Source organism: Salmo salar, chromosome ssa19 (assembly GCF_905237065.1).
Source record: "Salmo salar chromosome ssa19, Ssal_v3.1, whole genome shotgun sequence".
Classification (NCBI taxonomy): domain Eukaryota; kingdom Metazoa; phylum Chordata; class Actinopteri; order Salmoniformes; family Salmonidae; genus Salmo; species Salmo salar.
Genome location: NC_059460.1, coordinates 7,244,317 through 7,252,460, shown reverse-complemented (window position 1 = coordinate 7,252,460; position 8,144 = coordinate 7,244,317).

Sequence of the window (8,144 nt, the reverse complement as noted above, 5' to 3'; positions counted from 1 at the left end):
TAACGTTTATCGTGAGTAATTTAGTAAAATGTTAGCGAATTCCCCGGAAGTTTGCGGGGTATGCTAGTTCTGAACGTCACATGCTAATGTAAAAAGCTGGTTTTTGATATAAATATGAACTTGATTGAACAAAACATGCATGTATTGTATAACATAATGTCCTAGGGTTGTCATCTGATGAAGATCATCAAAGGTGAGTGCTGCATTTAGCTGTCTTCTGGGTTTTGGTGACATTATATGCTGGCTTGAAAAATGGGTGTCTGATTATTTCTGGCTTGGTACTCTGCTGACATAATCTAATGTTTTGCTTTCGTTGTAAAGCCTTTTTGAAATCGGACAGTGTGGTTAGATTAACGAGAGTCTTGTCTTTAAATGGCTGTAAAATAGTCATATGTTTGAGAAATTGAAATAATAGGATTTTTAACGTTTTGAAAATCGCGCCACAGGCTTGCAGTGGCTGTTACGTAGGTGGGACGAATTCGTCCCGCCTAGCCTAGAGAGGTTAAAGTGGAGGTCATATGCCACCACCAGGAAGCGCTGATGGTGAGGGACTGCATGCCCACGTATCTCGCCACAGATGTCCAGCTGGATGTGCTTCCAGTGGCGGGACGCCCACGCGAGAGGCTGCGGAGGAAGGGGGGAGAGAGATTTTCCTGTTTCCCCACTGAGGCGGCATGCAGCACAATCCCTGACCAGGGCTTCAATGTCGTGGTCAATGCCTGGCCACCACACAAGGTCTGGACATCGCTGCTTGACCTTCGCTATGCCCAAGTGACCCTTGTGCGCCATTGATAGAACATGCGCACGCAGGCCACTCGGGACCACAGTGCAAAACTCTCAAGACAGACTTCTTCCCAGCAAGAAAGTTTGTGCTTCACCCTGGTGAAAGTCGCCAGCTCTTCTGGCAAACGTGCTGGCCATCTAGTGCATATGTAGGTGTGCAGGGTAGACAGTGGGGGATCCTGTTCCGGTGTTTGCTTCAGCTCCTCCAGTGAGACGGCTGACTGAAGGGGAGCGTAGAGCATTTGTACGAGCTCTGTTCCGTTGTCGTCTGGCAAGACGGTTGGAGTAGGAGCGTCAAAGGAGCGTGAGAGGTCTGCCACCACGTTACCCCTCTCCGGAGTAAACTACAGCTGATAGCCATACTGTCTGAGGCGGAAGGCCCATCTGTGCAGCTGAAGTGGCCTGTCTATGTAAGGTCCCACAGTTGACAGTGCATGTCAGAGCAAAAACCAAGCCATGAGGTCAAAGAAATTGCTCAGAGGCAGGATTGTGTCGAGGAACAGATCTGGGGAAGGGTACTAAAACATGTATGCCGCATTGAAAGTCCCCAAGAACATAGTGGCCTCCATCATTCTTAAATGGAAGAAGTTTGGAACCACCAAGAATCTTCCTAGAGCTGGCCACCTGGCCATACTGAGCAATTGGGGGAGAAGGGCCTTGAACAGGGAGTTGACCAAGAACCCGTAAGTCAAGTTTGACAGAGCTCCAGAGTTCTTCTGTGGAGATGGGAGAACCTTCCAGAAGGACAACCATCTCTGCAGCACTCCACTAATCAGGCCTTTATGGTAGAGTGGCCAGATGGAAGCCACTCACTCCTGAGTAAAATGCACATGACAGCCTGCTTGAAGTTTGCCAAAATGCACCTAAAGGACTCTCAGTCCATGAGAAACAATATTCTCTGGTCTGATGAAACCAATATTGAACTCTTTGGCCTGAATGCCAAGTGTCACATCTGGAGGAAACCTGCCACCATCCCTATGGTGAAGCGTGGGGGTAGCAGTATCATGCTGTGGGGATGTTTTTCAGCATCAGGGACTGCGAGACTAGTCAGGATCGAGGGAAAGATGAACGGAGCAAACCAGAGAGAGATTCTTGATGAACGGATGACTCAGGACCTCAGACTGGGGCAAAGGTTCACCTTCCAACAGGACAATGACCCTAAGAACACAGCCAAGACAATGCAGGAGTGGCTTTTGGACAAGTCTCTGAATGTCCTTCAGTCACCGAGCCAGAGACCGGACTTGAACCTGAAAATAGCTGTGCAGATCAAATGGTAAATTGTTAAATCATTTAACGGTGCATTTGACAATGGGTCAATTAATTTAACCAGCAATTAATGTGAGCCCCAGCCATAAAATGTTCCTATTCGTGCAAGACTGCTCAAATGTCTGCATACTTGATCTGCGGAAACATTGGTGAAGTGCTTGGGCTCTCCTCGAAGAGAGAAGTTTGTTTGTCTCAGTAAAGCCTCAAACATAAATTGTCCGCAACACTGAAATGGGTTACTTCTATTTGAATTAATGAGGAGGCGGAACACACCTCAATTCAAACTGTTGTTAGAAAATAAAACTTGTTAAAAAATAAATTGAAATTGACAAGTTGAAACATAGCCTATAGATAATTACCACATGCTTCAAGAGGGCCACCATTGTTCCTGTTCCCTAGAAAGCTAAGGTAACTGAACAAAATGACTATCGCCCCGTAGCACTCACTTCCGTCATCATGAAGTGCTTTGAGAGACTAGTCAAGGACCATTTCACCTCCATCCTACCTGACACCCTAGACCCACTCCAATTTGCTTACTGCCCCAATAGGTCCACTGACGACGCAATCACACTGCACACTGCCCTCTGTAAGAATGCTGTTCATCAAGAATGCTGTTCAACTACAGCTCAGCATTTGACGCCATAGTACCCTCCAAACTCGTCATTAAGCTCGAGACCCTGGGTCTCGACCCCGCCCTGTGCAACTGGGTCCTGGACTTCCTGGCGGGCCGCCCCCAGGTGGTGAGGGTAGGAAACAACATCTCCACCCCACTGATTCTCAACACTGGGGCCCCACAAGGGTGCATTGTCAGCCCTCTCCTGTAGTCCCTGTTCACCCATGACTGCGTGGCCATGTACGCCTCCAACTCAATCATCAAGTTTGCAGACGACACTACAGTGGTAGGCTTGATTACCAACAACGAAGAAACGGCCTACAGGGAGGAAGTGAGGGCCCTCGGAGTGTGGTGTCAGGAAAATAATCTCACACTCAATGTCAACAAAACAAAGGAGATGATCGTGGACTTCAGGAAACAGCAGAGGGAGCAGCCCCCTATCCACATCGACGGGACAGTAGTGGAGAAGGTGGAAAGTTTTAAGTTCCTCGGCGTACACATCACGGACAAACTGAAATGATCCACCCACACAGACAGCGTGGTGAAGAAGGCGCAGCAGTGACTCTTCAACCTCAGGAGGCTGAAATTCGGCTTGTCACCAAAAACACAAACTTTTACAGATGCACAATCGAGAGCATCCTGTCAGGCTGTATCACCGCCTGGCACGGCAACTGCTCCGCCCACTCTCCAGAGGGTAGTGAGGTCAGCACAACGCATCACCGGGGGCAAACCACCTGCCATCCGATGTCACAGGAAGGCCAAAAATATCATCAAGGACAACAACCACTCGAGCCACTACCTGTTCACCCTGCTATCATCCAGAATGCGAGGTCAGTACAGGTGCATCAAAGCGGGGACCGAGAGACTGAAAAACAGCTTCTATCTCAAGGCCATCAGACTGTTAAACAGCCATCACTAACATTGAGTGGCTGCTGACAACATACTGACTCATCTCTAGCCACTTTAATAATGAAAAATTGATGTAATAAATGTATCACTAGCCACTTTAAACAATGCCACTTTATATAATGTTTACATACCCTACATTAATCATCTCATATGCATATACCGTACTCTATACCATCTACTGCATCTTGTCTATGCCGTTCGGCTATCGCTCATTCATATATCTTTATGTACATATTCTTATTCATTCCTTTACACTTGTGTGTACAAGGTAGTTGTTGTGAAATTGTTAGATTACTTGTTAGATATTACTGCATGGTCAGAACTAGAAGCACAAGCATTTTGCTACACTCGCATTAACATCTGCTAACCATATGTAGGTGACAAATAAAATTTGATTTGATCTGAGGAGAAGAATATCTAAAAATTAAAGCTGCCAGTCTGCACTTTAACATTTCAAATCCAAAGTGCTGGAGTACAGAGCCAAAACAACAAAAGTGTGTCACTGTCCCGATACTTTTGGAGCTCACTGAATATACCTCACATGCGACCCATGATAAGACTATGCAGTTAGCCTATTAAAATGTTTATCTGAATTCACGAAGATGACTTAGCAATATGCAAGAGACTATAGTTACAGTAATAGGCAATCAAGAAATGTCTCAGAATAAAATTCTAAATAAGTATTTTTAATTACTTTGTAAAAGGAATGAAATCACATACAAGGCATAAACTTAAGTTACAAAGTATTAACAAGCATTACAAGGCATTAATCTAGGCATGACCAGAGAGAGGCGAGAATGAGAGAGAGAAGTCCTAGCCTGAAAGGCCATGCCCCAAAAACTCCCTGGGGTGGAGAGAGAAAGAAATAGAGAATGTATCTCACCAACGCAGGTCAGGAACAAAAGAGATAAAGAGACATTGCATCTAAGACCCATATCATTATAGTTAGGATTCAAAATCTGAGTTGATCACTCGTGAGCTAACCTCCAATCAGATATCAGACCAACAGGATGTAATGACAACAGACCCTCTGCTACCCAGAAGTGTGACAGTGAGGGTTGGTGAGATCAACACAGAGAATGTTGAATTCCTAAGACAACACAGAGGAAACCTTGCATACAGTTGATAAGAGTCACTTTGGGGGCTTGGCCACCCTACATAATCCTTCCCTTGAACACATCTGATTTTGCGTCAGATGGAAGTGTTGTCTGTAGTCACTGTAGACAATCTTCAGACCAGCAGTTCAGGGTCCTAGCAGCATCACTTCAGAAGTGTCCTTTTGGCGGGTAGCATTGTCATTATTTAGACATGCAAATGTCCTTAGGTAACACCTTCCTGCAAGCATGCTAGAAAGGAATGCTCCATTCTTCTTTGTGAGAGCAAAACAAAGAATTGAAGGTACATCTAAGGAAGTCTCGAGCCATTGCTCGCCTGAAGTAGAGTATCTCATGATAAGCTGTATACCATACTATCAACCTAGAGAGTTTTAATGTATATTTCGTAGCTGTTTACATACGACCACAGTCAGAGGCTAGCACTAAGATAGCACTGAATGAGCTGTATTCCGCCATAAGCAAACAAGAAAACGCTCACCCAGAGTCAGTAATACCAACATGTTTTAACCTGTTGGGGCTAGGGGGCAGTATTTGCACGGCCGGATAAAAAACGTACCCGATTTAATATGGTTACCACTCCTGCCCAGTAACTAGAATATGCATATAATTATTGGCTTTGGATAGAAAACACCCTAAAGTTTCTAAAACTGTTTGAATGGTGTCTGTGAGTATAACAGAACTCATATGGCAGGCCAAAACCTGAGAAGATTTCTTACAGGAAGTGGCCTGTCTGACAATTTCTTGCCCTCCTTGATCATCTCTAACAAATACAAGGGATCTCTGGCATGACGTGACACTTCCTACGGCTCCCATGGGCTCTCAGAAGGCGGGAAAAAGCTGAACGATGTAATTCCATCCCCAGGCTGAAACACATTAGCGCGTTTGGCAAGTGCTCTATCAGAGGGCCGTTAGACTGAGGCTCGTGCATGAGAGGATAGCATGCTTTTACTTTCACTCTCTTTGTAATAAAAAACGATTTCCCGGTCGGAATATTATCGCTTTTTTACGAGAAAAATGGCATAAAAATTGATTTTAAACAGCGGTTGACATGCTTCGAAGTACGGTAATGGAATATTTTGATTTTTTTTGGGCACGAAATGCACCATGCTCGTTACCCTTATTTACCCTTTCAGATAGTGTCTTGAACGCACGAACAAAACGCCGCTATTTGGATATAATAATGGATTATTTGGGACCAAACCAACATTTGTTATTGAAGTAGTCCTGGGAGTGCATTCTGACGAAGAACAGCAAAGGTAATAACATTTTTCTTATAGTAAATCTGACTTTGGTGAGTGCTAAACTTGCTGGGTGTCTAAATAGCTAGCCCTGTGATGCCGGGCTATCTACTGAGAATATTGCAAAATGTGCTTTCACCGAAAAGCTATTTTAAAATCGGACATATCGAGTACATAGAGGAGTTCTGTATCTATAATTCTTAAAATAATTTATGTTTTTTGTGAACGTTTATCGTGAGTAATTTAGTAAATTCACCGGGAATGCTAGTCACATGCTAGTCACATGCTAATGTAAATTTTTTTTTTTATATAAATATGAACTTGATTGAACAAAACATGCATGTATTGTATAACATAATGTCCTAGGGTTGTCATCTGATGAAGATCATCAAAGGTTAGTGCTGCATTTAGCTGTGGTTTGGGTTTATGTGACATTATATGCTAGCTTGAAAAATGGGTGTCTGATTATTTCTGGCTTGGTACTCTGCTGACATAATCTAATGTTTTGCTTTCGTTGTAAAGCCTTTTTGAAATCGGACAGTGTGGTTAGATTAACGAGAGTCTTGTCTTTAAAATGGTGTAAAATAGTCATATGTTTGAAAAATTGAAGTTTTTGCATTTGTGAGGTATTTGAATATCGCGCCACGGGATTACACTGGCTGTTGAGTAGGTGCCCATAGAGGTTAAGCAGGTCACCATAGTCTCTGTGCCCAAGAACACTAAGGTAACCTGCCTCAATGACTACCGACCCGTAGCACTGACATCTGTAGCCATGATGTGCTTTGAAAGGCTGGTAATGGCTCACATCAACACTCACTCCAATTTGCATACCGTACCAACAGATCCACAGATGATGCAATCTCTATTGCACTCCACACTACCCTTTCCCACCTGGACAACAGGAACACCTATGTGAGAATGCTATTCATTGACTACAGCTTAGCGTTCAACACGAATACACTCAAAGCTCATCAATAAGCTAAGGACCCTGGGACTAATCACCTCCCTCTGCAACTGGATCCTGGACTTCCTGACAGGCCGTCCCCAGGTGGTAAGGGTAGGTAACAACACATCCACCACGCTGATCCTCAACACAGGGGCCCTCAGTGGTGTGTGCTCAGTCCCCTCCTGTACTCCCTGTTCACTCATGACTGCACGGCCAGGCACGACTCCAACACCATCATTAAGTTTGCTAATGACACAACAGTGGTAGGCCTGATTACCGACATGACGAGACGTCCTATAGGGAGGTGGTCAGAGACCTGGCCGTGTGGTGCCAGGACAACAACCTCTCCCTCAACGTGACCAAGACAAAGGAGATGATTGTGGAATACAGGAAAAAGAGGATCGAGCACGCCCCCATTCTCATAGACGGGGCTGCAGTGGAGCAGATTGAGATCTTAAGGAACTTAGGTGTCCACATCACCAACAAACTAACACGGTCCAAGCACACCAAGATAGTCGTGAAGAGGGCATGACAAGCCTATTCCCCCTCAGGAGACTGAAAAGATTTGGCATGGGTCCTCAGATCCTCAAAATGTTCTACAGCTGCACCATTGAGAGTATCCTGACTGGTTGCATCACAGCCTGTTATGGCATCTGCTCGGCCTCCGAGGGTAGTGCGAACGGCCGAGTATGTCACTGGGGCCAAGCTCACTGCCATCCAGGACCTCTACACAAAGGTGGTGTCAGAGGAAGACCCTTAAAATTGTCATACTCCAGCCACCCTAGTCATAGTGTCACACCCTGATCTGTTTCACCTGTCCTTGTTATTGTCTCTACCTCCTCCTGTCGCTTGTTTTCCCCAGTGTATTTATCCCTGTGTTTCCTGTCTCTCTGTGCCAGTTCGTCTTGTATGTCCAAGTCAAGCAGCGGTTTTTCCCTTTCTCCTGCTTTTGATATTTCTCCTTTTTCTAGTCCTCCCGGTTTTGACCCTTGCCTGTTTCTGGACTCTGTAGCAGCCTGCCTGACCATTCTGCCTGCCTTGACTTCGAGCCTGTCTGCCACTCTGTACCTCCTGGACTCTACTGGTTTTGACCTTTTGCCTGTCCACGACCATTCTCTTGCCTACTCTTATTTGGATAATTAAACATCTAAGACTCCAACCATCTGCCTTCTGTGTCTGCATCTGGGTCTCGCCTTGATTTATGATACATAGACTGTTCTCCCTGCTACCTCACAGGGTACCGGAGCGCCAAGTTTAGGTCCAAGAAGCTTCTT